The sequence below is a fragment of the Aegilops tauschii genome, chromosome 2 (assembly GCF_002575655.3).
Source record: "Aegilops tauschii subsp. strangulata cultivar AL8/78 chromosome 2, Aet v6.0, whole genome shotgun sequence".
NCBI classification, from domain to species: domain Eukaryota; kingdom Viridiplantae; phylum Streptophyta; class Magnoliopsida; order Poales; family Poaceae; genus Aegilops; species Aegilops tauschii.
The window spans coordinates 215,751,615-215,767,029 of record NC_053036.3 but is presented as its reverse complement, the minus strand read 5'-3'; positions in this window follow the sequence as shown (position 1 = coordinate 215,767,029).

Below are 15,415 nucleotides of genomic sequence, written 5' to 3'. Positions count from 1 at the left end.
ATTATTTTTGCCAAATTTGTAAACATTAGACAAGTCAGATGACGCAATAGACACGGTTCACACACACTACCTGTGTTGCATGCCCGTGCCCCTGTCACTCACATAAGCACAGTACATTGGGCTCCACGAGGCTTCCTCGCAATATAAAAAATATCTACCCACCTGTAGGGTTTTTTTGTTTGATAACACACAGTTATTATGTTTTGACCGTGTGTGATGTTTGTTGTTCCCGCTCCCACCTTCATCCATCGAAAATATCTGCCCAGCTCGAGGGTTTTTCTATTTGATAACACACAGTTGTTATCTCGGGACCGTGTGCGATGCATCATCCAAATTTTTAATAGCCCTGGTATTTTACTCCCACGTAGTAAAAAAATTAGTAGCCGCATCATTTCCTCAAACACCACCCCCTCCACACACACACACCCCAAAAACTCTGCACGTGCGCGCGCACGCGCACACACACACCACAACCCCTCCCTCACTCGAAACCCTAGAAAGGTCACCGCCGCTGCCGCAAGGCCTCGTTATGGCCCTATCAAGATCAGGCGTCTGCACTTTTGGACCAAGATGCAAATGAACGTGTATGCACCTTTGCTATTTGAGAAGAACAATATCTTCCCGCATCGTCACATTCCTCATCTAGACATGGAGTCAATTCCATGTGGCCAGTGTTGGTTGTTCTTCATGATGTTGGGTTACTTAGCTTTTGTTCAGATGTTTTTGACTAGAATGAAGAACTCATTCTTCAGTTCTATGCCACATTGCACTTCACAGGCAATGCTGATGACATTGTGACATGGGCTCTAGATTGGATGACTGGAAGACACTCACTACAAGGCACCCGTTGATGAACTACTACGTGCTCTTTCCGTTGATCCTCCTCAAGAAGAAGCAAGAAAGATCTACGAAGAACCTGAACTTCCACATCATTTGATGCAAGCGCTGATGAAGCCATTGGCTGAATGAGAAGCTCAGAGAACCACCTTCCTAGTGAAGGATTTGCTATATGTGCCACAAACTTTCTATGAAATTCTGGCCAAGACCCTCAGTTCCATCAAAGGACACCACTCAGCAACTGAAGAAGTTGTGGGAGTCATGAAGAACATGCTCTTTTACATTATACATGGCACTCACATCAACATACATGATTTCTTCATGAGGACTTTGGTCACAGCGGACCAGTCACCCTTTGATTTGAGGTCGTATGCTCCATGGATCAAGAGATTCATCAGATCGAGGTCTTCAATCAACAACAGGGCTGATGGACAGAATCATCTCATTTTTCTTCCAGAGGTAGAAGTTCTTCAAAGCACAATCGCCTCAGTTCCTGGCAAAGGCAAGGCAGTCATTGCTAAAGGAATTCATCCCCTTGATGGACAATTTCATCAACCTTCCTCCAACTCCACTGGTGATGAAACTACAAGCCAGGACACAGCTGCAAAGGCATCAATGCCAACTCCTCAACCAGAAGCACCACGGGTCATGACTGACCGTGAACTCCTCAACAGCTTGCACCAAAAGATTGATAGGAATCATGATTGGACCAAGCATCAACTTGCAGCAATTCATACAAAAATGACAGTGACACATAATGTTGTTCGCAATAACCACTACTACACCCATGAGATATTTGACAGGACTTGGGCCATTCTTGCACATCTGAAGACGGATGAAGAACTTGTAGCAATGGAATTCCAACAAAACTTTGATTGGGAAAATTCGCCCAGGAAGAAGTTCAAGTTCCTCCTCCCGTCCCAAGCTTGCTGTATCCTTCATGCTCCACTAACGAAAATGAGGATGTTGAAGACACTACAGCAGAAGACAACAACGCTGGCGCTCCTCCAACTTTTTGTGAGGTTTTTCTTCATGGGTGTTAGTCCTCATATTCGTATCCTTTTTGTTCATTTGATGACAAAGGGGGAGAAGTCTGAGTTAGCCTTCAAGCGGGTCTATATATGGGCTGTTTTTGCTAAGTTACAACTCTTGAACTTTATTTTATTCTCTCTTTAATGAGTTGTAACTAAAATAACTGTTGGTGGTCTCACTCTTTTTCCTAAATTTTATATGCATGCTCTGATCCTTAATACTATATGCTCATGCATGCACAACTTCACGAGACTCCAATTTTCATCATGCATTCAAATACTTCAATATATTATGATCATGCATGATTGGAATCCAAGATATGGGCGGCGTCTCCACAATTCCAACCTGCCATGTGCATTTGCGATCCAAAGCAAATTCTTCATATGCACATCTTCAGGGGGAGTTCCTCAATATCTTGTAACCAATTTCTTCATACTCAGTACTTACACTTCCATTATTTACTCCCATTGAAAACCTAACCAATTTTTCATCAATCACCAAAAAGGGGGAGATCGTAACTGCATTAAGTGCCCCCTTAGTGGTTTTGGGTATTGAAGACAAATGGGTTGAGGGACTAATGTGTTTGTGAGTGTACACATGAGTTATAGTCCCTGAAGATTTGTTTTAACCCATGGAAGACGACCCCTAAAAATGTATTTCTTCAAGTGATGAAATTGGTATGGCCTTTGAAGAAATTGATGTGAAGACTTTGAAGCTTGAAGACTTTTGTTTTTGTAGTTTCTTTCTTCTTATTTTGAGTCATAGGAAAAACTATACTGTTAAAGGGGGTCTAGGTGAATCATAGTTCACATTTCCAAAGTGAAGCTCAAACGTATCCATACTCAAGCCGCTTCAAGTGAAGCCTTTGGGAATCTTCAGAATAGCTGACGAATTTTGCTAGTGACAGTGCCAAAGTTTATTTGGTCGCTGATGAATTTGGTCAGGCTGAGGAGTTAGGATTTCACCAGTGTGATCTGCCTATGGTGAGGAAATGGGTGCCCCGATGAAATTGAGAGTTCAATTTCCCGACTGTTTTTGCACCGCATGCTAGCGGTCGAGTGGGTCCTTATCCTGAAAATGGTTGATACGTCTCCAACGTATCTATAATTTTTTATTGTTCCATGCTGTTATATTATCGACCTTGGATGTTTTACAATCATTTTATAGCAACTTTATATCATTTTTTGGGACTTACCTATTGACATAGTGCCTAGTGCCAGTAGTTGTTTTTGCTTGTTTTTACTTCGCAGAAAATCAATACCAAACGGAGTCCAAACACAGCAAAACTTTTTGGAGAATTTTTCTGGGCCGAAAGACACAGGATGGGCCAAAGAGTTCCAGAGGGGTGCCTCGAGGGGGGCACAACCCACCCGGGCGCGCCTGGGGGGCCAGGTGCGCCCTCGCGGGTTTTGCCCACCTCGGTGGCCTCGTGCATCGCCTCTTTGCTCTATAAATACCCAAATATTCGAAAAACCCTAGGGGAGTCGACGAAACACAATTCCAGCCGCCGCAAGTTCCAGAAACCATAGATCCTACCTAGACACCATCACGGAGGGGTTCATCATCCTCATTGGTGCCTCTCCGATGATGCATGAGTAGTTCTTTGTAGACCTACGGGTCCGTAGTTAGTAGCTAGATGGCTTCCTCTCTCTCTTTTGATTCTCATTACAATGGTCTCTCGGAGATCTATTTGATGTGACTCCTTTTGCGATGTGTTTGTTGAGACCCGATGAGCTTTGAGTTTATGATCAGATCTATGTTTTTATCCATGAAATTTATTTGAGTCTTTTGATCTTGTATATGCATTACTTATAGCCTCGTATTTCTTCTTCGAATCTTTGGTTTAGTTAGGCTGACTAGATCGATTTTTCTTGCCATGGGAAGAGGTGCTTTGTGATGGGTTCGATCTTACGGTGCTCAATCCCAGTGAAAGAAGGGGCAATGACACGTATGTATCATTGCTATTAAGGATAACAAGATGGGGTCTATTCCTACATGAATAGATCTGGTCTTCATCATGTCATCGTTCTTATTGCATTACTTCGTTTCTCCAGGAACATAATACACTAGATGGGATCTATTTTTGAGTGCAATCTTATTTGCATAGTCATGATGCCTTAAAGAAAATATTATGAAGTTCCTTACCCCAATATTTTGCTTGAGATTGAGGAAAGTACTAATGAATATATGACTACATAATATGAGCACAATAATTTTTTTACCGAAGAACTTAAGGGGCACTCCGTTGTTCTAGATGCTATGACAAAACAACTTGATGATTTTAGTAGAGAAGTTTGTAATCTCCAATCTAAGTATGCTTTTGCTGAAAGTTTGCTAGGCAAAATATCTGATGCACAAGCTACCCTGGTAAATCAAATGGCCTCTAAACCAATCTCGTTAGAAGATAAAAATAATGAAGATCTCTTTGTTTAGTAAAGTTAAGATTTATGATAAAGGGACTGAAGAAGAGTCAACTTTAGCTAGAAGGCGTCCCGATAATTTGGAGGGTGAAAATCTTGTTGTGAAAATTGATGAAAGTGGGTTTGGATAGTTCAAAACTTTATCTAGTGATGTGACCCACTCTTTTGGATTACAAAGACTTTAATTCTGATAACTGCTCTTTGATTGATTGTATTTCTTTGTTGCAATACATGATAAACTCACCCCATGCTTATGAACAAAATAAAGCTTTTACTAAACATATCGTTGATGCTATGATGAAAGCTTTGGAAGAAAAGTTGGAATTATAAATTTCAATTCCTAGAAAATTACATTATGAATGGGAACCCACCATGAAAGTCAAAATTAAGAATTATGGGTCTTTTGCTTTATTTGAATTTGGTGCTAGTGTTTCTACAATTCCAAAATCTTTATGTGATGTGCTTGGTCTTACCGATATTGAAGTGTGTCCTTTAAATTTGCAGTTGGCGGATTCTACTATTAAAAAGGCTATGGGAAGAATTAATTATGTTCTTATTATTGCAAATAGGAATTATGTGCCCATAGATTTTATTGTTCTTGATATTGATTGCAATCCGTGTTGTCCAATTATACTTGGTAGACCGTTCTTACGTACTATTGGTGTCGTGATTGATATGAAAGAAGGCAATATTAAATTTCAATTTCCACTAAGAAAGGGTATGGAACTCTTCCCTAGAACAAGAATTAAGCCACCATATGAATCAATCACGAGGGCATCTTATGGATCTAGAAATAAAGATGACAACACTTAGCTCTTTGCATTATACCCAGCTAGGGGCATAAAATGATAGCACTTATTGGGAGGCAACCCAATGAAAAAAAAATTGTCTTTTTCTTTCTGTTCTTGAGTGTTTGCACAATTATGCTACTGTTATGATTGTGTTTTTTATGTTTTAATTAGTGTTCGTGCCAAGTAAAGCCTTTGGGATCATGTTGGGTGATAGTTGAAAAACAGAAACTTTTGCGTCCAGTAAAACAATTTTGAAAATACACAGAAGCGTGATAAAATTCTGAATTTTTTACACAAGAATGATATACAAATGGCCTACGTTCCCCTAATGTTTAAGAATTTTTGGAGTTACAAAAGTATTCGAAGTTTTCGGATTACTACAAACAGTTCTGTTTTTGACAGATTCTGTTTTCTTTGCTTCGTGTGCTTATTTCGATGAATCTATGGTTTGTATTGGAGGGTATAAGCTATAGTAAAGTTGGAATACATTAGATATAATGCAAAAATAAAATATGAATGGGTTTGCAACAGTACTTAGAGTAGTGATTTGCTTTGTTATACTAACGGATCTCATGAAGGTTTTGTTGAGTTTTGTGTGATTGAACTTTTCATGTTTTGGGTGAGATCAGGTGCATGAAGGAATAAGGAGTAAGAAGCGCCTAAGCTTGAGGATGCCAATGGCAACCCAAGCTATTATCTAAAACAGAAGCAAGCAAGAATGCTTTGGGATGCCCGAGTGGCATCCCCTCTTTCTTTTAACGACCATCTGTATTTTACTTGGAGCTATATTTTTATTCGTCACATATCATGAGTTTTGCTTGGAGCGTCTTGAATGAGATGAGTCTTTCTTATTTTTCTTTTTGTTTTGTGTCATCTATCCTTCCTGGACACACTTATTTGAGACGGCCAAAATTATGCTATGATTTGTCAGAATTGCTCTCTATGCTTCACATAAATCTTTTGAGTTATGGAATTGCTCTAGTGCTTCACTTATATCTTTTTTAGCACGGTGTGCTTTAGTATTTTTTAAGAAATGCTCTCATGCTTCACTTATATTTATTTGAGAGTTAGTAAGATCTTTAAGAAATTCTCTCATGCTTCACTTAAATTATTTTGAGAGAATAAAATTTTTATGCTCATGTTCTTCACATAGACTTGTTTGAGCTATCAAAACCAACGTATGAAATTAGTCCCAAAGTGTAGATATTCAAGAAGGATATAATAAAAACATTCATGAAGATCATTGGACAAAATAAACTTGATTCTTTGTAATAGTTTTGCGATATGATTATATAATATGTGAGTCATGTTGATGAGTAACTATGGTTTAGTAAGAATATTGATGTTAAGGTTTGTGATTGCCTATGCAAGCACGAAAGTCAATAGTTATGCAATGAAATTACATCCTACTTATGGTGCATTATTCGGTGTTAGCTATTCTTAATGCTCGCTTATGAGATTTTTCGTTTCTTGGTTTGATGCTTCTCAATCTTTTGCAAGCCTTCACTTGCACTAAGTATGATTAATACTTGTGCGTCCAAAATCCTTAAACCAGTTTTGCCATATGAGTCCACTATACCTACCTACACGCGGTATTCTTTTGCCGTTCTAAGAAAATTTGTATGTGCCATCTCTAATATTCAAAATACATTTCCTTTTTGTGTGCTCGTACCGCTCATGAAACGGTAGGGGGTGGCTGCTATTTTTCCATGCTAGATGTATTATTCTCAAGATGAGTGTTTATTCACTTGTCATTGCACAAGAGTACGGCAAACGTATTAGGGATGCGCAGTCCTGAAATGAAAAATGAATTTACTTTATGTTGTCAAATAATAAATTCTTGGGAAAGTGTTGGTATGGACGGCACCCGTGGATTCGGTTAGCCGTGGAATGTGAAAGTATGGTGGAAAAAGGAATAAACTTTATTTTCTATTTGGGAACCACCTATGATATATCTAGCATGGGAAGTATTGGGAACTACTTGATCGTTTTCATTGACAGGAAAAGCATGCCACCCAAAATGTTTTTATCTTTATCTTTTTCGCTTTGAGCTCTGGCACCTCTACAAATCCCTACTTCCCTCTGCGAAGGGCCTTTCTATTTTACTTTATGCAATTTTTATTTTTACCTGAGTCTCCATCTTCTCTTATAAAGCACCAACTAAGCGACACTATGATCGTACTTGAGCATTGGGTGTAGCTAATATGCGAGTGTGTTTCATGAATGGATCACTGATTGAGCATAATGGGCTAGGGATAACTTGCTTTAGTGTTGATATTTTCAAAGACATGGTTGCTTGTTGATATGCTTGAGTATTGAAATCTTCATGTCAAAACTAGACTATTGCTTTGAATCATATAAAATTCCAAATGTCCATGCTACAAAGAAATGAATATGTGATGAACATGTTAGGCAGCATTCCACATCAAAAATTCTATTTTTATCATTTACCTACTCTACGACGAGCAAGAATTAAGCTTGGGGACGCTCATATGTCTCCAACGTATCTATAATTTTTTTCTTGTTCCGTGCTGTTATATTATCAATCTTGGATGTTTTACAATCATTTTGTAGCAACTTTATATAATTTTTTGGCACTAACCTATTGACAGAGTGCCCAGTGCCAGTTGCCGTTGTTTGCTTGCTTTTTACTTCGCATAAAATCAATACCAATCGGAGTCCAAACACAGCAAAACTTTTTGGAGAATTTTTCTGGGCCAGAAGACACAGGATGGGCCAACGAAGTACCAAAGGGGTGCCCCGAGGGGGGGACAACCCACCCGGGCTCGCCTAGGGGCCCAGGCGCGCCCTGGTGGGTTGTGCCTACCTCGGTGGCCTCCTGCGCCACCTCTTTGCTCTATAAATATCCCAATATTCCAAAAACCCTAGGGGAGTCGACGAAACACAATTCCAGCCGCCGCAAGTTCCATAAACCACGGATCCAATCTAGACACCATCACAGAGGGGTTCATCATCCTCATTGGTGCCTCTTCCATGCGGCGTGAGTAGTTCATTGTAGACCAACGGGTCCGTAGTTAGTAGCTAGATGGCTTCCTCTCTCTCTTTTGATTCTCAATACAATGGTCTCTTGGAGATCTATTTGATGTAACTCTTTTTGTGATGTGTTTGTTGGGATCCTGAACTTTGAGTTTATGATCAGATCTATGTTTTTATCCATGAAAGATATTTGAGTCTTTTGATCTCTTATATGCATGATTACTTATAGCCTCGTATTTCTTCTTCGAATCTTTGGTTTAGTTAGGCCGACTAGATCGATTTTTCTTGTCATGGGAAGAGGTCCTTTGTGATGGGTTCGATCTTACGGTGCTCAATCCCAATGACAGAAGGGGAAATGAAACATATGTATTGTTGCTTTTAAGGATAAAAAGATGGGGTATATTCCTACATGAATAGATCTTGTCTACATCATGTCATCATTCTTTTTGCATTACTCCATTTCTCCATGAACTTAATACACTAGATGCATGCTGGATAGCGGTCGATGTGTGGAGTAATAGTAGTATATGCAGGCAGGAGTCGTCTACTAATCTTGGACGTGATGCCTATATAATGATCATTGCCAGGATATCGTCATAATTATTTGAAGTTCTATCAATTTCCCAACGGTAATTTGTTTACCCGTTGTATGCTATTTTTCTCGAGAGAAACCACTAGTGAAATCTATGGCGCCCAGGTCTCTTCTTTATCATATTTGCCTTCAAGATCTATTTGTATTCGCCTTTATTTTCAGATCTATTAATCCAAAAATCCTAGAATACCTTGCTGCAACTTTTTGTTATTTATTTTATCTTGCGTTCCCGCGAGATCTATTTATCCAATGTACTACAATTTTATCTATCTTTTTACCCGGGAGGGATTGACAACCCCTCTTTTACGTCGGGTTGCACGTATTTGTTCTTTGTGTGCAGGTACCATTCACGTAGAGTTACATGGTTCTCCTAGTGGTTTGATAACCTTGATCTCATCACTGAGGGAAATACCTACCGTAGCTATGCTGCATTATCCCTTCCTCTTTGGGGAAATACCAAAGTAGTTCAAGCCGCCTCAATGGTCATGTCTGAGAAGGGCATTTATGCCAATTCATGTCGGTTTGCCCCTGGCTATAAATAGCCGCCCCCCACAACCTGTTTTTGGTTGGTTGCTCTAGAGATAACTTGACACTTATCATTTTAGAGCAACCCATCCTCTGACGACTTTGAAAGAATCCTAACTGAGGAAATCCCAACCAGAGCCAAAGTGAAGAGATTGAACTGTGTGATCCGACGCATGTTACCTTTGAAGGCTGTCATTCTTCCAGACAGTTAGGTGTCAAGTTCTAAGCACCCAAGAGTCATTGTGGTGTACCGGTGAACAAGCATGTGAAGGTTTTGGAATTCTACCTTGAGGATTTACCACTAGTGATTGAGCGAGGTCTAAGTGATTTACCACTGGAATCAGCAGATTTGTCGTCTGCCGACTCTTTGCCGTCAGCTAGCGGATGGCAAAGAAAGGCTTTGCCATCAGCCACAAGAAAACCGACGGCAAAGTGGCAGCGGACGGCAACGGAAGGCTTTGCCATCAGCATATCTTTGCCATCTGCTAGCACACGACAAAGAGGGTGGGTGGCGGGCTTGCGAGGACGACCTAACGGCCATTTTCTTTGCCGTCTGCTGGCTCACAGAAAAAATTCTTTGCTGTCCGCCAGCAGATGGCAGAGAAAATGGCCGTTAGGTCGTCCGTTTCCCCCCGGACCCACCCCACTAGGTACGCTCTTTGTCGTCTGCTAGCAGACGGCAAATAGGTGTGACCTACTAGCAAAAAAGGGGCCGCGCCCGTGCCCCCGCCCATCTCTCTGTTTGTTCTCTCTCTCCCCTGCCCGAGCCACCGCCACCCCTCACCCCTGCCGCCGCCCCTAACCCGCGCTGCCACCCCCATCGCCGGCCGCCCCGCCTAGCCGAGCCGCCGCCGCCGCCCGGCCGCGCTGCACCGCCCTGCCCGCCCAGCCGAGCAGCCGCCGCCGGCCGCGCCGCCCCGCCTGCCCGGCCGCACCGCACCGCCCCGCCCCCCTCCTGAGCCGTCGCCGCCCGGCCGCACCGCACCGCCCCTCATCGTGGTGAGTTTTTTCTTTTTTTTAGATTTATTTTATGTTCGTTTAGTTTAGGTTAGGTTAGTTTAGGTTAGGTTAATTTAGTTTATTTTAGGTTACATTTAGTTTGTAGTTTTGTTTAGGGTTTTTTCCTATTTTTTAGAATAATCAAGAAAGATGAAAAAAAGAAAAAAAAGAAGAAGAACAAGAACAAGAAGAAGAAGAAGAAGAAGAAAGAACAATAAGTAGTAGAAGAAGAAGATGATGAAAAAAAGAAGTAGAAGTTGAATATGAAAAAAAGAAGTAGGAAAAGGGGGCGCCCGGGGACGAGCGGGTTAATTAGGGGGGTTCCTCGGTGTCGATGGAAGCCTAAATAGCAAGTATTGTCGGTGCGAGATACATGTGGCCGTCGGTGTCGAACACTACATCCATGTCCCGCAAGTGACGCCGACGTCCGGCGTCACAAAGCAACTGTTCTCGGCGTCGATGGTGGTCGAACACCATCGCGAATTTGCCTGGCAGCCTCTGCGATGAAGATTAAAAGGCAAGTGTTGAAACTTGAAACACCCAAACTGACTCAATTCGGTTTGGTTGTTTGAAATTTCAAAACTTGACTTTAATCCTCATCGCAGAGGCTGCCAGACAAATTCGCGATGGTGTCCGACCGTCATCGGCCACCAGAACTATTGTTGCGGGACGCCGGGCGCCAGCTTCACTTGTGGAATATGGATCTAGTGTTCAACGTCGAGCGCCACATATATCTCGCACCGATGATACTTGCTATTTCGGGTTCCATCGACGCCAAGGACCCCCTAACCCGCTCGTCCTGTTGTCAATATTTAGTTAGGTCGACGGAAGAAACAAAATTGCTATGTTACTCATCTTTGGATTTAAATGTGCAGTTATTTCGTCGCTGCGAGGGTCTAGTATTCGACGAGCTCCGCCCCTGCGTTCGTTGGTGAGCACAAATGACATCTCCTCCTCCCCCCTTCATTTGCTCTGTTCCGTTCTTCGTGCCGATGAAACTTGCTAGCTATAGGTGTCAATCATCGGTATGCGTAACCACTATTTGTCTCCCGTTCGAAAGGGTTACATCTATAAATATGCATTTGCATATTTATAATCGTGATTCTTTCGAATTGTCCAACGTTATCCATGGACAGCCCGAGTATGTGTAGATTGGGTTCGTTTTCCCATATGCTCTGCTCCGGATCCGATGCAGAATTTCGTCAGTGCCTCCCGTTGTTCTCCGAGTACACATCCTCTCTGATTATTGCCGAGACGTGTATCAGGAGAACAGCGGGGAGGTGCTGCCGAAATTTTGCATCGGATCCGGAGCAGAGCATGGGAAAACGAACCCAATCTACACATACTCGGGTGGGATTAGGACCTATCTTTACCTATTAGCGTGTAGGTTGCATGGACGTAATAAAACTGACAAACTCCATTAACTGATGGATATGGTTTGCTTAATTATGTATATATTTCTTGTGTGTCCAGTAGGAAGTCAATATGAGTGATCGTGCATGTATGTACACCGGTTACACTAGTCAGAAAGTTTGGACCGAGGAATGGTTAACAAAAACGAAGGGGTTTGTTAGAGCCGCATTTGCAAATGGCCAGGAATTAAGCTAGTACCCCTGTGCCCGTTGCGACAACTATAAAAAGAGGGACGAGCTTGAAATGAGTAAAGACCTGCAGAAGTTTGGTTTTACACCTGGTTACACGGTCTGGACATTACATGGTGAGCCTGCCCAACGTGCTAGAGCCGAGGTGGTTAGTCGTCGCACTGACGAGCATGGTACCGGGACCGCAGACATGGTGCAAGACTTTGACGATGCTCGGGACTCGGACGAGGAGATGGAGGAATCTGCAAAGGCCTTCACTGAAATGTTGGAGTCCTCAAAACGTCGTCTCCACGAGGACACTGAGCTTTGCGAGCTGGATGCCATCTCACAAATAATGGCTTTGAAGGCTCAATTCAACTTGGACAGAGAATGCTACGATGCGATGATGACAGTATTCGGACGATTCTACCCAAAGGCCATGTGCTACCTCCAAACCTGTACCAGTCAGACAAAATCCTCCGTGCTCTTAAGATGCCCTATGAGAAGATACATGCCTGTGAGAGAGGATGTGTCTTATTTAGGCTTCAGTATGAGGACTTGAACTATTGTCCCATTTGCAATTCTTCCAGGTATGTTGTGGTAGACAATGGTATGGGTGATAAGACGCAGACCAAAATACCCGTTAATGTTCTTCGGTATATGCCAATCGTACCAAGACTTCAACGTCTTTTCATGGTCGAAGAGACGGCCAGACAGATGACATGGCACAAAACGGGCAAAAGAACCGAACTAGATGCAGATGGGAATGTGATGATGCTACACACATCGGATGGGGAAGCGTGGAAGCGCTTCCATGCATTACATAAGGAAAAGTTGGCAGATCCAAGGCATCCTCGAGTCGCTGTCAGCACAGATGGGTTTAGTGTGTTTGGTCAGATGGCAACCCCATACACTGTTGGCCCGTGTTTTTCATTCCACTCAATCCCCCCCCGGGCAGATTATGCAAAGAAAGAACATTTTCCTGACGTTGATAATTCCAGGGCCCAACTATCCGGGGAAGAATATGAATGTGTACATGCAGCCGCTTAAGGACGAATTGCAAGAAGCTTGGGATAATGGGTTCAAGACATACGACGCCTTTAGCAAAGAGAAATTCATAATGCATGCCTGGTACATGTACTCGAGGCATGACTTGCCGGTGTATGCACTATTCGTTGGCTGGTGTGTTCACGGAAGGTTCACGTGCCCCACATGCAAGGGAGCTCTTGAGTTTCATTGGCTGATGGCAAGGCACAAGTATAGTTGCTTCGACTTGCATAGTCCGTTTCTACATCCTCGCCATAAGTTCAGGAAAGACAAGAAGAACTTCATCAAAGGTAGAGTTGTCAAACACTCTGCACCACCTACATTAACAGGCCAACACACCCTAGATCAGTTAAACGCTCTCGAGCTAGATCCAGAGCGTCTAGGGTATTTCAAGGGGTATAATAAGGAACATGCCTAGAGTCACAAGACATGCTTCTGGGATCTACCTTACTTCAAATACCTCCTTTGCCCACACAACATCGACGTGATGCATACTGAAAAGAATATCGCCGAAGCAATTTTTGGTACATTGTTCGGCATAGAGGGGAAATCAAAGGATAATACTAAGGCTAGAGTCGATCAAGAGGAGCTATGTGATAGACCGTTATAAAACATGAAAGAACCGAAAGGAAAGGGGAACTGGACGAAGCGAAAGGCATGGTTCAATCTTGGAAGGCCAGCTATGAAGAAAATTATTTTGTGGGTGAAAATGTAGTTGATGTTCCCCGATGGGTATGCAGCAAATCTAAAGAGGGGAGCGAGTCTTCAAAAATTGAAAATATCTGGTCTAAAAAGTCATGATTGGCACATATGGATTGAGCGGATAATGCTAGTGATGTTGTGTGGCTTCATCCCTGAGGATGAATGGCTAGTACTGGCAGAGCTAAGCTATTTCTTCCATGTTCTTTGTGCCTCCTAGAAGAAATTGAACAGTTGGCGCCGGAGTTGATCTGCAAGTTAGAGATGATCTTTCCGCCAAGCTTCTTTAATCCAATGCAACACTTGATTTTGCATCTCCTGACTGAGGCACGATTGGGGGGGAGCGTGCAAAATCGTTGGTGCTACTCAACTGAGAGGATGCAGAAGACGCTTCCAACAAAATGTAAAAATAAACGTAGAATAGAAGCATCGATGGCCGAGGCATTCATCACTGAGGAGGCGGCAAACTTTGTGACAGCACACTACGAAGCCAAAAATCGTCATTTGCATAATCCGAAGCCTCGGTACAATGCTGACGAACCTCAAAAGGGTCAATCCAACCTCAGCCTATTCAAAGGGAATCTCGCACCAGCCAGTGGTTGGAAACCAGTAAGGTTGGATGTTGAAAAATGGCGGACCATTTCGCTATATCTCTTCAACAACCTAACAGAAGTGCGGCCGTACATAGAGTTAGATCTCGGTACATTGTTTTGCAACTTCTAATTCCTTTGAACTTCTCTTATTCCTAGATATTTGATGCAGTCGATACGTCGCCATATTCTCGTATGGAGCGGTGATCCAAAAGGATGCCGTCGAAGAGTATGAGCTTCTGGCAAAGCAAGGAGCCGAATATCCCGGTTTCATCTCTTGGTTCAAGAAAATGGTAATTTCCATTAGACCCTTTCATTTCTTTGGCTAATTTGCGACTAATGCAACAATCCTTTCGTGTTAAACTTGTAGGCTAATTCAGAGATATGGATGCCGAATTGAGACAAGTAGCTAATGGTTTTGACTATAAGGTCCATTCATTTGACAAATACGACATCAACGGGTATCTCTTTCGTACCTATGGCAAAGAGCTATCTATGGCCGACCGAAAGTCTACAAATTGTTGTGTCTCTGCTATCGGCAAAGGAGGTATCGAGTATTATGGAAGAGTTGAAGCAATTTATGAACTTGAATTCAATGGTGAAAACCCACCAAACGTCGTAGTCTTCGGATGTTATTGGTTCCAGCCGAGGGAGACTAGAAGGACTCATGAACATATAGGGCTAGTCGAAATCAAACAAAGCACCCATTTGGATGTTCCCGATGTCTATATTACGGCTCAATAGGCAACCCAAGTTTTCTATCTACCGTCGGCCTGTCAAAGTGATCCAAATCTCAGTGGTTGGGACGTCGTTTATGAAGTGCTGCCACGTGTTAGACCACCTCCCCCAAATGAAAAGGATTATGAACCTCACATTAACCAAGACACATATGACAAAGGAGAATTCTTCCAAGAAACACGTCTTTCCAAAAAACGTTTCAAGAACCGCTCTACTCCACCCCAGAACATTGAAGTAGACTACGATAGTGAATCCGACTTCACCCCTGAGCCAGGACAACATGAGCCGGAAGAAGAAGTTACTGCTGCAGATGACCTGTCGATGCTTGAACGATTACGTAAAGGTGGCCTTCCACATGATGATGCATTTATTAATGATGATGATGAGCACGTCATTACCGATAGTGATGATGATGATGCTTTTATTAATGATGACGATGAGCACGTCATTACCGATAGTGATTATTAGGTATTCAAATTTATATGTTGTACTTGATTTATATAGTTATTTGTATGATTGTATGATTTATATAGTTGGTATTTATAATTTTCTTACTTTGTATGATTGT